General features: G+C 39.0%; 1 protein-coding gene across 3 annotated transcripts in view; it reads right to left on the reverse strand.

Moving 5' to 3' along the window:
- LOC123970135 (inactive rhomboid protein 2-like) overlaps positions 1-15,745 on the reverse strand; it is a 46,964-nt gene that overhangs the window by 23,728 nt on the left and 7,491 nt on the right. For 2 of the 3 annotated variants that reach the window (XM_046048023.1, XM_046048025.1), the window contains exon 2: positions 11,234-11,306. The exons of the other annotated variant lie outside the window; for it this stretch is intronic. The gene's annotated coding sequence lies outside the window, so the exon portion shown is untranslated. The remainder of the gene's footprint in view (positions 1-11,233; positions 11,307-15,745) is intronic. 3 annotated transcript variants of the gene reach the window in all.

Here is a 15,745-nt window from a genome sequence, read left to right on the forward strand (position 1 = left end):
CCTGAAAATGGCTGTCCACCAACGTTTACCATCCAACCTGACAGAACTGGAGAGGATCTGCAAGGAGGAATGGCAGAGGATACCCAAATCCAGATGTGAAAAACTTGTTGCATCTTTCCCAAAACGACTCATGGCTGTATTAGATCAAAAGGGTGCTTCTACTAAATACTGAGCAAAGGGTCTGAATACTTATGACCATGTGATATTTCAGTTTTTCTTTTTTAATAAATTTGCAAAAATTTCTACATTTCTGTTTTTTTCTGTCAAGATGGGGTGCTGAGTGTACATTACTGAGAAATAAAATGAACTTTTTTGATTTTTGGAAAATGGCTGCAATGAAACAGAGTGAAAAATTTAAAGGGGTCTGAATACTTTCCGTACCCACTGTACAAACTTAAAAAGCCACCCAAAGGGGAGTTCCCATCTCCCACAGAAAACTCTGCTCTAAACTGCCTGAAAACAGCTCGTTTGTGCCGCTTCCCTTATATCCCTGTGACGACATAGGAATGAAACCTAAATGCACCTCATACAACGCTCGCAAAGCGGCTAGCCCGACACTCCCTCAAAACCACTGGTGGAAAAACACTGAGCAGCAGCACACACCTCTCCTCTCACTTCCAAACACTAGCTACCCTCCAGGCTGCAAGATGCATCACTCCATAGCTAAAATGAAGAGTTAAACAAAGGGTGAAAAAGGAGCAGTATGAAAAAAAAAATGGTGTTTTTTGAAAATTAAACCATGTAAACCTGTTCTGGTACAACACCTAAATAGGATTTTGAAACTGAAAATGAGCATAATACCACCTCCTTACCTCCTACCTACCACCTTTAATATTCTGTAATGAGATCATATTTAATCTCTTGTAAACATGGATTTCTAAACAGGATTACTGTTAATATTGTTGACAAACAATATGATTTAAACAACCATTTTTTAAGACAAAATGTATACTGTAGACTGTGATTAGACTTTATAATTATGGTGATGATAGCGGATAATTTTGCCAAGAAATACTCACCAGCACTGCTAAAACATGTAGTGTTATCTTTACTAGTGAATGGATATTGATATTGTATAACTAATGCTATGCCTAAATGTGACATGGATCACTAGGGCAGGGTGAAAATATTTAACCAAGCTCAATTCAAATCTAACAAATAATAAGAGCTAGAAAAAAACAGCACAAAATGCTCAGCTTTAGAAACTCAAACGTTTGTTTATCATGTTTTTCTTTGTGCATTACAGAGGAGCCACGGCCTTCCTTTAAAGTCCCACCAGTAACTCAAAAAGGAAACTATTACAGTCTATCCAAACAAACGGTCTCTTTAGCAGCAGCTGGCTTGCCTCCAGTTCAATCTGTTATAAGCCTCACTGCCAACTTCCCTTGCTTTTTGATTCTCTTCATAGGCAATTTCTTAAGTGACCCTTAAAAGGCTCTGCGTTTAGCAGACGAGAAATGGTGCTATAAGGACAGCCACCACATCTTGCTACACATTGCTTGGGTTATTGATTTAAGTTAATGTAATTAGAAGAGGTGGAATGAGGCGGGGACGTATCTTTTGGGGTGTTTCAGTATGAATATGTGCCTAAAATATAAACAAATTGTACATAGATTATTCAACAGTAATACATTTAGTCATTGCCAACAATGCTCTGATAGTGAAGAGTAAGCGGTAACAACAGCGCAAACATGGTTAAAGGTCCTGATTAGTTTATTTAACATTTTACATTTAATTAATTGCATTTAATTTTTGGTTTTATTTGAAAGTGTAATTGACATGTAGTACATATTCTGGAAATTCATTCGGGAAACCACTTAGTGGCAAAATAACCAGATGGACATGCATTCATATGGCTAATCTGGTGAATTACATTGACAAAATCAATAAATATAAAACCTATGTAATTATAATGCCAAATGCAGTCCTGCTCATTGATCTACAGTATTCCCCCAGAGAGATAGGCGATAGCTACTACGAAATAAATCGTTCAGCAAAATCTCTCTACCAGCTGACATATTTCTAGAATTTCATGATACATTAATCACATCTGTCAAATTGATCAGAAAATAATCATCCACTTGTGGATGATTATCTTCTTTTTTTTTCTAATGCAGATTATGCATTATGAATTTAAAGTAATGAAACAGACAGCTTTGCCATTTACTGAATATTTCAAAAGTTCAGCTATTTCACTTTCAAAATTACTGTAGAAATTTAATTATTCTACTGTGTATAATTCAAATACACTATACTGTAATACTGTACAATACTGTATATAACAGCTACAGCTTCCTGTAGTTCAAATTATAATTAGGCTGTAGCCTAAAACAGTACTGTTCTGTTTACAAATACAGTATCATCAGTAGTGCAAATAAGGCTGCTAATCCACAGCTTGCCAGTGGTTTCAGTGCATTTCTTCATTTTTAACAGGCCTAAAAATAAACTGGAGGCTATCAATGCTGAACTGGTTGCAGCGTTTGAAAACAAACAAATTCATAAAATATTGAGTTTTTCCCCCATATGTTGTCATGTATGAAAGACACAAAGTGAGTACCGTACACGGACTACTTGATTACTATAAGAAAATTATTTAAACAGTATTTGTATGGAAATAATTCTGTCCCAAGTTTTTTTTTTTTTTTTATCCATAAGCGCTATAACCGTGACCACTATAAGCGGTTTCCACTGTATGCTGTGTCATCCTACAGAACCCAAGACTTTTAAATAAATAAATTCTTTTCAAATCATTGAAAATCAAGGGAACTGGTTAGCCAACTCAATACATCAGAAATCAATTCATTCTATAGCACCTAATGTATACTTGACCGCTAATGAAAAAGAAACTGATACACCAGCTGTTAAGCTGCTGAGAGTGACACCTGATGTCATCAGATGACAACAATCAATAGTGCTCCCAAATCATCCTGCATCCTCCAGGTGGTTAGTAATCCATATCCCTTTCCTCAGCTTCATCTGAAAACAGCCTTGCACTTCTTTTTATTGATTGCATATAATAATGGTTATCTAGCATTTGAGGCTTATTCTAGTTCAACATTCAATATGAGTTGTTCTGAAAGATCAGCCTATGTCTGAAACACATTTTACAGCCAACTTTAAATAAAAAATAAATAAATAAATAAAAAAACCCTCTATCAAGATCAGGGCCTTTCAGTCTGTGTTTACAAACCACACATCATATTTACTGCACATGCTGCACACACTGGACGACACAAATAACCACATCTTTTGAGTTGATATAATAAGACTCATTACCAATCTCGCTTTCTCCTCAGGGATGGAATAATGTTGTACAACTTACTTATCTCCGTCTTCCAGTCTTTACCAGTCAACAGCGACACAACCAGCCAGTCTATTCCTGGAGCTCAGACTGTCTCATAGCTTTACACCTAATATTTCCAGAGGAATTAGAGGCATTGCAGATATAAACCTATGATGTCACAAGCCTTGGCCAACTCATCCATCATGGCATTATGGTCTTGAAAGCCTTGATGTTGTCCTGGAGTTGTGGTTTATAAAATCAATGCGAGACCCTGGGTGTCTGCGGCAGGAATGGCAGCAGCAGGGAAATGTGACACCAGCTCAGTCAATAGCCTAGTTTCCACTACAGAGCCAAGACACAGACAGGGCTTTACATATTGTTCGTGCCCCTACAGGCCAAAAACAGCATTTCTGGAATACTTTAATGCTAATAGGGGTATACATTTCAACTCTGCCAACAGTGTTTTCAACTATGTGTGATTAATATTTCAAGCTTGGTCAGAAAGCCTAATTCAGTCCCCTTGAGACAGAGAGGAGGCTACTGGCAATCTAGCCAGTGGTTTAGGAGAGTTGTGGGTCGGGGCTTGAACCTACTCACTTAGATAATGAAATAGCTAGGAATTTGGCTAATGGACAGAGTGCTCAAGTGGCAGAGAGACTGCTGCTGACCATAGTCTATCAATGTAGACAGACAGTTGTTAGGATCTGCAAAGTATTCTCCAGAGGGAATATAACCCAGATAGAAACCTAAAGAGTATGAAGAGTATGAGGTGCTAACTGCACTCTGATTTACAGTAGGGCATGTAACACCAAAGGGTCTCTTTCTAAACCTAAAACAAAAGGTCAATTTTAAGAGAGATGGATAATTATTTCTTTCTTTGTTGAGTTTATTGGCGGCTGTGCATAAGGGGAGAGAGCAGTCGTCCACTAATCAAAAAGTCAGTGGTTTAAATCCCCAGGCTCCCCGGACTGCACGTCTGCATGCAAGATGCATGTATGAATGCGTTTAGAATCAGAAGGAGCTTTTTCGCCAATGTGTAAACAAATTGTATAATATGCGTTACACACATACGAGGATTTTGTTTTGGTGATAAGGTGCTACAGGCAGACAAACATATAGTTGACATAAATACATGTAGAAATACCGTAACACTTTGAATAATAGCCCGGGCTTTTATTTGCTAAAATCACTGAATTGACCCTGCCTTTATTTGGTTCAGGCGTCCATATGGGACAGGCCTTTAATTATTTTTTCACAAAACTGAAACTACTATGAAACAGTTTCTTTATTTCAAACAGAATAATACTTATGTAAAAATTATCAAATACACCTCATTCATTTGATCTAGCTCCGACAGACGGCTTATGCGCTTTTATTTTGAAGACAGCAACCTCACGAAAAAAACAAGACGGTGCAGGATGAGAGATGTTAGCAGACAGAGAGCGATGGACTTCACATAACAAGATTCACAACTTGGCTTAATTTTTCTGAAAAGCTGTTTTGATTCTTTTGATCGGTGGACCCTTACAGACTAAGGGAAGATAAATAATCAAGGAACGGACAAATTCGGACTTAACGAGCGCTTCAAAGTTAACGTGAGTCAGCACTTTTTTCAACTTTTCCACTCTTGTAGCCATGCAGGTTATTACACCGGTAAATCTAGAAGAATTAGACATTGGGTCCTGTTGTTTCGCTTAAATGAACTTAACGCAAGATCATTTTACAGTAGGCCAGCTCTTGTTGAGCCAATTTAATTTCTGATTTGCTCAATGATCACAGCAGTGTTGTCAAATAACACAAAAATGATTAAAAGGCTCCACAAGAATGAGACATTTCTTCTCTTTGCAAACCTGTTCTGACAGACTGTTGATTTCACTAACAAGATTAGTATATATATATTATATATATATCAGCCTATATGTCAGCCTGACTAACTCTAGAGAAACCATCTTTAATTTCTCACTTTATTACGCGCATTAACATGCTCCAGTTGGCCATATTCAGAACTTACTACCAATTACACTAAATCAATGACATCACATCAACTAGAAAGGGAAAAACAGGTGACATATATTCTTTATTAATGAGAGACAATATCACAAAAGAGTTAATTCTCTTAAAGACCAACGTGAGGGGGATCTGGGTGTAGAAACGTCAGAATTCATTTGGTCTAAAATGACGGGAGCATAGATTCATCTTTTATACGATTTAACATTGTGTGATGCAGCATCCATATAGATGTGCGACAGTTGCAAGCAAAAACAAGCCTCTCTGATTCTGATGTTTTGGGATTGTCCTAAATTATCAATTTGTTTTGGCAAATAATATTTGATATGCTTCCAAAACTAGTTAGTAAATGAGAAAACTTTATTTGTAAAGTGCTTTTCCCCTACATGAGTGTTTACAAATACATTAACACAAAAACGAAATAACACAAGATAAAATGATCACCAAGCTACAAAAACATGTGAACTAAAAATACAGTACATAAGAAAATACACAGTAAGTACACTGTACGTGGTTATAATAAACAATAAATAAAATACAATTTATGTACTATATTTGGGCATTACTATCGATGACAAGCTGCCCTTCAACCTCAGGGGGATGCTTTGTGTAGGAAAGCTCACAAGCGCATGCACTTTTACAGTGGGGAGAACAAGTATTTGATCCACGTTTTCCTACTTAAAAAGCATGTAGAGGTCTGTAATTTTTATCATAGGTACACTTGAGAAACAGAATCTAAAACAAAAATCCAGAAAATCACATTGTATGATTTTTAAATAATTAATTTGCTTTTTATTGCATGACATAAGTATTTGATCACCTACCAACCAGAAAGAATTCCGACTCTCACAGACCTCTTAGTTCTTCTTTAAGAAGCCCTCCTGGTCTCCACTCATTACCTGTATTAACTGCACCTATTTGAACTCGTTACCTGTATAAAAGACACCTGTCCACACACTCAAACAGACTCCAACCTCTTCACAATGGCCAAGACCAGAGAGCTGTGTTAGGACATCAGGGATAAAATTGTAGACCTGCACAAGGTTGAGATGAGCTACAGGACAATAGGCAAGCATCTTGGTGAGAAGGCAACAACTGTTGGTGCAATTATTAGAAAATGGAAGAAGTTCAAGATGACAGTCAATCACCCTCAGTCTGGGGCTCCATGCAAGGTCTCACCTCGTGGGGCATCAATGATCATGAGGAAGGTGAGGGATCAGCCCAGAACTACAAGGCAGGACCTGGTCAATGACCTGAAGAGAGCTGGGACCACAGTCTCATAGAAAACCATTGGTAACACACCAGGCCGTCATGTACTAAATCCTGATCATCTAGATCCTGCAGTGCATTGAAGGTCCCCCTGCTCAAGCCAGCGCATGTCCAGGCCTGTCTGAAATTTGCCAATGACCATCTGGATGATCCAGAGGAGGAATGGGAGAAGGTCATGTGTCTGATGAGACAAAAATAGAGCTTTATGGTCTAAACTCCACTCGCCATGTTTGGAGGAAGAAGAAGGATGAGTACAACTCCAAGAACACCATCCCAACCGTGAAGCATGGAGGTGGAAACATCATTCTTTGGGGATGCTTTTCTGTAAAGGGGACAGGACGACTGCACCGTATTGAGGGGAGGATGGATGGGGCCATGTATCACGAGATCTTGGCCAACAACCTCCTTCCCTCAGTAAGAGCACTGAAGATGGGTCGTGGCTGGGTCTTCCAGCATGACAACGACCCGAAACACACAGCCAGGGCAACTAAGGAGTGGCTCCGTAAAAAGCCTCTCAAGGTCCTGGAGTGGCCTAGCCAGTCTCCAGACCTAAACCCAATAGAAAATCTTTGGAGGGAGCTTAAAGTCCGTATTGTCCCGCGACAGCCCTGAAGCCTGAAGGATCTAGAGAAGGTCTGTATGGAGGAGTAGGCCAAAATCCCTGCTGCAGTATGTGCAAACCTGGTCAAGAACTACAGGAAACGTATAATCTCTGTAATTGCAAACAAAGGTTTCTGTACCAAATATTAAGTTCTGCTTTTCTGATGTATCAAATACTTCTGTAATGCAATAAAATGCAAATTTAAAAATCATGGGATTTTCTGGATTTTAGTTTTAGATTCCATCTTTCACAGTTGAAGTGTACCTATGATAAAAATTACAGACCTCTACATACTTTGTAAGTAGGAAAACCTGTAAAATAAGCAGTGTATCAAATACTTGTTCTCCCCACTGTATAAGCTTTTAATGTTGACACCACCTTTATGAAAATATTTTATTTCTTTTATTTCTTGTTCTACTGAATCGGTTCATACATTCTCATTGGTCAGCTGTTAAGGGTCAATTAACCTTCCACAAAAATCAATTGCAAGACATTATCAAAATCGCAGGCATAGCTTAGAACGACCTTTCGCATTTATATAAGGTTAGGACTTTGAAGAAGGCCCAGTCAGTCCTGGCTGATCCCCTGCACCCTCTGTCTAAGGAGTTTAAGTTGTTTCCATCTGGCTGTAGATACAGGACGCCAATATGCAGCACAGAGAGACTTAAGACTTAATTTGTCCCAACTGCCATTGGCCTTTTAAAAAATTCAATGTGATTCTACTTTGTTTGTTATTTTATTTTAACTGTGGCCTTTTAAACCATAGTGTATTTTCTTTATGTCTTATGTATTTATTGCCTATGTATAAATAGTTTGCTTGATGGTTGTGTGATGACTGCACAACAATTGCCCCTCTGGGATAATAAAGATAATTTTGATCCTTGAAATACACAAAAAATATTTAAGACACAGACCAGGTGCACACCGAATACCCAAACACCTGTCTAAACAGGTATGTCTTTAGCTGCCTTTTGCAAGAATCCACAGAATCAGCAGACTGTGAAGGTGCGGCCAGAGCAATCCAAGGTTTTGGTGCAATAGCCTCAAAAGCTTGATCATCATGGATCTTAAGGCGAGTGTGTGGGACAGAAAGCAAATGTAGATTATTTGACCTAAGAGAACGAGTTGATGAGTACTAGTTAAGCCTCGCATGCAGGAGCCTGAGCCTGAGATCTCAGTATAGGGGTGATGTGAAACCATCTATTTGTCCTAGCAAGTAGCCCTGTGGGAACATTCTGAAGTACCTGCAGACAATCAAGAGCAGACAGGCCAAGTGACAAAAATGGCTTGTTATAATATTCTACACATGATGAAATAAAGACGTGTAGAAGTATCTATAAAAACTACCGATAAATCCCTAGAACCCCCGCCTCCTAGCTTTAGCTGGTTTGGTAAAAAAATCTTATTTTAAATAACAATAAAAAAAATTAACAAGTCTTCTGTCTTTGTCTTTGCCACACTGGTAGCCATATGACAAATTTTGATTTGTTGGAAAGCGTTTAATCCTCCAACGTTTTCACAATATGTTGTATTTTATTTGGGGGTCAGCTGAGTTTCTATGCTTTAGTTAAGGCTCTAATAAATTTATGAACAAAGTCCTTAGTATATATGTACGTAACTGTAACTAGGAGCGTTGAAATTAAAGCATGTTTAATATTCATATTTCTCTGCTTCCCTCTGCCCTATGGGGTACCTGTTCTAGACCCATAACAATTTATGTCAATTTCTTTGTATCATTTGTATATTTATGTTTATGTTGTTATTTATTTTCCGTGCACGGGTGGGGGAGGGGTGATATCTTTCAGTCCATGATTATTTATTGAATGGCCAAAGTTGTTAACAAACTTGGTTCAAAAATAATTGTGTCTGGAAATGGTAGTATGTCAGTAGGCAGCACTATAAACAAACATGGATCATTTATTTATATATAACAAGCGTCTAATCATGCCTGTGCGGGTCTAATAATTCATTGGTTAATCTAAACAGCTCCTCACTTGACCATTATCAGTGGGACTGCACTGTATGTGTGTGTGTGTTAGCCACCTCCAGCCCTTTGTGTTTGGTGTTATCACATGCTCCTCTGAGTGTGTCACCATGGTTCAGCCTCTTCACCGAGGGAGAGGCCAGCCTTAAGAATGTGTCAGTGTGATTGTTTGTGTGTATTCCCATTTGTCAGAAGCTTGAGGCGGTGTTATCCAAGGGGGTAAGCCACAGTTGAAACAGTGAAGCCGACCAAAGCCTGCATGGACCGTTCCATGTAGGCCCAAAAATTACGTCAAAACCCTGTGAAATCCCGTCGCACATGAGAGATGTAAGCGTATTGCTTAGATTATAAACTCTCAGTGAATCTAAAAAACTATTCTTGAAGGTGGGCTGATTAATCAGTGATGATCCGAGTCAGATAAAACTTTTTTTTTTTGTTGGTGCAGCTACCAGAATTATGGTGTTTCTGCTGTTGCTCATTAAACCACGGTTACGCTGCGCGATCATGCACAGTAGACGCTGGTGCCAACAGGAAGTAGCCCTGTAGTGGTATTTTACTGGTCCAAAACTGGCTTCACTGCTCTTCATTCAAACCAGCTGGGTGGTTTCATCCAGAAATATACTGTCTATGGTGTTATCCCCTGTAAATGTGGAGACAGGCCTCTGTGCCTCATTCCCTCGGAGCTGTATAGTTTTATAGTCAGGACAAATCGCCCCTGTCTTACAAAGCCCATACATAACCCGCATGTAGGGGTTTGGGGAAGAGATCATCTTTCATTTTCTGCCACACTCTCTCTACACTGGAGTTGACTGACTCCACTTGTGCGAAGCACACTTACTGTGAATTACGTTAAGTGTATGTGGCACTAGACAAACATTTAAAGCAAGGGTGCTTTCTCGGGCTTGGCTACGTGAGCGTATTAGAATGAGCTTAAGCGCAGTTGTATTGTTTGACAATTAACAAAATCTGAAAGCCATGCTAGTGTAAAAACACATGCTCACTATAGAATACCATGATCAGACATTTTAAACTGGATTTTATTATTAGATTGTAGTGGTCATTGCTTTCATGGAAGCTTTAAGTAGAGCTTCATTCTCATACTTTTTGTTCATCATATAAAAACATGGTGGAAAAATAGAGACATCAACTATGCCTACTCTGAAAACAACCAAACTATTTCACTCACTGTATATTTTTTGGCATTCTTAACAGATCTGAGCCAAGGGTACTGTTGAGAAACTACTGTGCCTCCACAGCAATAAATAGCTTGTTGTTGCTGCCTGTGGAGAAAAAAGTTAACTATAAAGTGTTGTGAACACCAAGCTCAGTCTTTTTTCTCCTTTTCTATTTTAAGCACTAGCATGACACGCCAGAGCAACTTGTAGTAGTCCAGAAAGCTTCAAATCTACTTCATTGGTGAGAGTAACCTACGTTAACAAAAGATTACTTGTGAAGTTGAGAAGTGCTGTGAATACGGGGTCAGGATAAAGATTGTTTTCCCCATAATAAGGGGAAATTTGACTTTAGCTGTGAAAGAGGGGAAATTTTCACATTATTATAGAAGTGACCGACAATATAGAGAACTGGCAAATGGTATCTGCTCAGTAGGCAGACTATAACGAATATTCATCATCATAGCTTCATTATTTATGAGTTGGTGAATAATTCAGAGGCTTCTCCTTGAATGGAGTGTTGTATACAATGTTTTACATGACTACTGAGAAAAAATAGTTCTTCTACATCTAGCAGCTTCTTCTGGATCTGGCGACACTTTCATTATCAATCACTATAAAACAATAACAACCTTCAGTCAGATTGTGATCACTTGACAATATTGCACAACAACATCCTTCCTTTTGTCACGGAAAGTTATTTACACTTCCTTCAACAACAGTAATCATGAACATTTACTTCAACATAACTGTGTCCAATACCCTGATACAATTCAACACTGAATGAGTCATTTTGAGATTAGCATTTCCATCCATTAGCAAGTCCATCATCTTACTGTGCATGCCCACAGTGGAAATAGCAGTTGTGGCCAGTGCTGTTACTGGACTTACTCTCGGGGGCTAAATGAGGAACTGACCTTCAGATCACTGCCTCATCACTTCTTCTTCTTAACATCTACTAGGTTTTATGTGCATCTTCCCTTGTAGATCCTGACAAGGACATATAAAAAACATGTGTAACTGTTAGTTTACCAGTTTACCATTTATTCAAATTATTTAAACATGAGTACCATACACTTTAAACTGCATTAACAAAATTGTCTCTCAAACTCTATATGTTAAAAACACCAGAAGAGTACATTTATGGACACAGCAATCCTGAAATACATTAAAAATAACTTCACACATGCAATTACTCAAAGGCTTACAGAACAAGTGTGATTAAAACTATGAAGCATCAGTGCAAAGAGCTGTGAGGGATGAATAATAGTGAGACTTGTAATAATTTCATTATGACGACAGCATTGAGGTTCGAAAACAGTTCAAGAGATGATGTTTGGAAAATGTTCACATCCTCACACAGACTTCGCATCTCACAGTCAGCAAGTGTGTGGCAACTACAGTACGTAACGTGCAGATTTGTATGTGGGACTTGCCCACACTAACAGTGTGAGCTACTACAACAGTAACATCAGGAGATACTGTGTATTTACACTGCCTGTCAAATTGCCATGAAATTTGTTTAAGATTCTCATTGTCTCCAGAGGATGGTTTAAGATGATTTTGGTGACCAGCTGGCCTGTCTTCCTACCAACACTTTGGCCAACAGAGGATTAATTATAATATCTTGTTGACTGACTGGCCCTTATTCTGGCACCATCACCAGTCCAAAACATCTACTTCCCAATTTTCATTTTCAGTTTGTGGTTTCCATTCTAATGTCAGCTTCTTTATGCATACAAGCCACAGTCTAGTTATTTTAGTATTTCTCTTTATGGAAGGCCACCTCAGACTTCCCATAGCAAGAGTAATGGGAAGAAGTGAGTCTTGTCCACTACACATGCTGAACATAAGATCTCATACATTTTCAATATTAATGTAATTTTCTCAATTCAATTATACGTTACTGATATTTCTTTTTATTTCAACTAACTATATTACTTGAAATTTTACCCAAAATGCTACAACATAAAGTGGTCAAATTATTTTGACTAGCAACCTATGTAAAACTGTATCCCTCTATGTGAGCAGTACATGAGTGCAGTAAACTGTCAGTTACATGGCCTACAGAGCTTTAAGCCCAAAAATGAACCAGACATTGCCTGTTTCCAAATATCATTTAAAGCAAACAGCAAATCAAAGTAATTTCAGGAATCATATAAAAATACATGCTGCTTATGAAGAATTTAGTTTCCCTCCTGTTTCCATGTTTAACAAATTGAGTTTTCCAAATGAAGCTTACACGACTCCAACATCTCCAACACAGTCCCATGCTGTAAATGGAAAACTGAGTGTGAAAGAGCTCACCAGTAACATGGGCCGGCAGCCAGCTGGCAGAATGCCTTGAGAGTAAAGAGGAGTGCTCTTCTTCAGCAAGACCTTATAAAACCCGAACAAAAGCTCTGATGGGAGCAATGAATGGTTTAGTCCATCTGCACTGTTGCTATTGTGCGAAGGTACAGTCTGATCATTATTGAGCACATATTCAAAATGCCAGCGGGAGCTTAATCAGTTGAATTCTACTGAAGACGTGGGAGAGTGTGTGAGTTTCAGTGGTGTCTGTGTGCCTCTGAAGAGTCAGAGCAACAAACGAAACTGCCTACTCATTCTTCACTTCCAACCCCAACACATCTTGATGACGACTCTCTGGACAAATTCTTTACATATCCAATTACTAATCTTTGGCTGTTAATAGCACTTTGGTGCTCCACACAAATCAATAGTTCCATTTTAAAGCCATTCAAAAGGCAATAATTCAAGTTCACCATTGCAGCACCTTGTTTGAAAAGTACCTTGGCTTCGTCCTAAACATTCCAGAGACAGTGTAAAACATTGCACTATTTTCCAGAGTCTACATGCCCAAACTCGCATAACGGCGAGCTACTATGCAATACTTCAGCCTTGTTCCAAGTCAAAGAGTTCCTCACAATCCTCAAGATGTGACTTAAATAACTAATGTCATACAGCGTGTGCACTGTGCATACTAAAACAAGGTATTGCTACCCTGTGTTTTTCTCTCTGTCATTGCGCATCCAATTTTGCCATCCATCCAATTTTTTCACACATTCCTGACAAATGGCCCAGCCTGTCCTTTAAAACGGAGAAAGACAAAAAAAAAATGTAGTCTCACTCACTGTCACAAATTACATAATGCGAAGATATTTTGTCCTCGATCTAGCAAGAAACACAGGAAATGAGCAGTTTCTGTGCCTTACTCAATTTAAATGGTCAATACAACCTACTCTCTGTATCACTCAGAGTTTTATAGTAAGGAGTATGCATAGAAATCCTTTTTCGGTTTATGACTCTTTAGGTTTTAAAGCATTTCCGGAGTGTCCCAATATTTTGAGATAATGTGTCATGCACAGTGGAACGAAGGTTGACATGGGAGTGCGGGAAAGAAATTCCAGAGGCCTGGCCAGCAGCTTGATACTCCTGTTTCTAAAGTGAGCTTCTTATTATAAAAGGGAAAAGGCACAGTGTTTTCTGGGCATGTTATGCCGTGGTAGATGACAACAGATAAGATCATGGAAAGAAAGTGAGAAGTGATGAGAGGATTTGATTGCGACATTGAACGCAGGTGGACAAGCCTAAGGGTTTCCAAACTCAAAATGAGGAGGGCAGTGAAATTAGATGTACATTGCCGTTCTTGTTAGATCGGATGGACAGTGGTACATTGTTGATGGGGAGATAACTATAAAGAAACTCAGAGCAGATGCATTCCCCATTACTGCACTCTCACTTCTATCAAAAGAGGCATCAATCGATCGATTACACCACTTCACAGGTTTCCAGAGACCATGAAGATCAACATGCCCCATTAGTAACCTACTACACCTGTTTAAAAACAGATTTACAACAAACAAAATCTCCTTTCTGGAAACATTAACATAAAAAAGAGCTACCTTCTATTTTACATGGCTTGTTAAAAATAAATATAGAGCTTGCTTGCTGATTCTGTGGACGTGAAGTGACCTTTTGGCTGAACCCATGTTTCCTTACAGATACAGAATGTAAACCTTTTGATTTGTACCGGTTACGGTTAGGGTTAGCCCTAACCCTCAGTAACAGGTGCACAGGTTGTGCAAACGCTGTGTCAATTCAACTATGGAGATGCAGCTGTTGCATAGCTGCTTGTTGTACGTACAACGCCTTTTTTCTTTTTCTGCATTGCTTTCACAGCTGCAGAAAGTATGACCTGCTAGTGTAGACTGCAAAGGAAAACACCATGCAGTAATGCTCCATTTTTCACTCCTTCCTCTTGAGTGCTCCAAAAGTAGACGATATAGGGGGTTAATTTTACCTGGGCGCTGCATGTAGGATGAGGTAGTGAAGATGTGAAATAATCTATGACACTGAACGCTGAAATAGATTTACATGTCTGACAAGTAAAGGTAATATGAAGAGTACTGCTGCTTCTAGAAAAGTATTAAGTCTGATATTTTGTTAGTTAAAATAGCAATGCAACAATATTGTGTGTAATCCAACAGCATGGTGCACGTATAACAGCAAAGCTGTTATACACACACACACACACACACACACATACAGTGAGGAAAATAAGTATTTGAACATCCTGCTATTTTGCAAGTTCTCCCACTTAGAAATCATGGAGGGGTCTGAAATTGTCATCGTAGGTGCATGTCCACTGTGAGAGACATAATCTAAAAAAAACAAAATCCAGAAATCACAATGTATGATTTTTTAACTATTTATTTGAATGATACAGCTGAAAATAAGTATTTGAACACCTGAGAAAATCAATGTTAATATTTGGTACAGTAGCCTTTGTTTGCAATTACAGAGGTCAAACGTTTCCTGTAGTTTTTCACCAGGTTTGCACACACTGCAGGAGGGATTTTGGCCCACTCCTCCACACAGATCTTCTCTAGATCAGTCAGGTTTCTGGGCTGTCGCTGAGAAAGAGTTTGAGCTCCCTCCAAAGATTCTCTATTGGGTTTAGGTCTGGAGACTGGCTAGGCCACGCCAGAACCTTGATATGCTTCTTACAGAGCCACTCCTTGGTTATCCTGGCTGTGTGCTTCGGGTCATTGTCATGTTGGAAGACCCAGCCTCGACCCATCTTCAATGCTCTAACTGAGGGAAGGAGGTTGTTCCCCAAAATCTCGCAATACATGGCCCCGGTCATCCTCTCCTTAATACAGTGCAGTCGCCCTGTCCCATGTGCAGAAAAACACCCCCAAAGCATGATGCTACCACCCCCATGCTTCACAGTAGGGATGGTGTTCTTGGGATGGTACTCATCATTCTTCTTCCTCCCAACACGGTTAGTGGAATTATGACCAAAAAGTTCTATTTTGGTCTCATCTGACCACATGACTTTCTCCCATGACTCCTCTGGATCATCCAAATGGTCATTGGCAAACTGAAGACGGGCCTTGACATGTGCTGGTTTAAGCAGGGGAACC

This window comes from Micropterus dolomieu, linkage group LG04 (genome assembly GCF_021292245.1).
Source record: "Micropterus dolomieu isolate WLL.071019.BEF.003 ecotype Adirondacks linkage group LG04, ASM2129224v1, whole genome shotgun sequence".
In the NCBI taxonomy this organism is placed as follows: Eukaryota; Metazoa; Chordata; class Actinopteri; order Centrarchiformes; family Centrarchidae; genus Micropterus; species Micropterus dolomieu.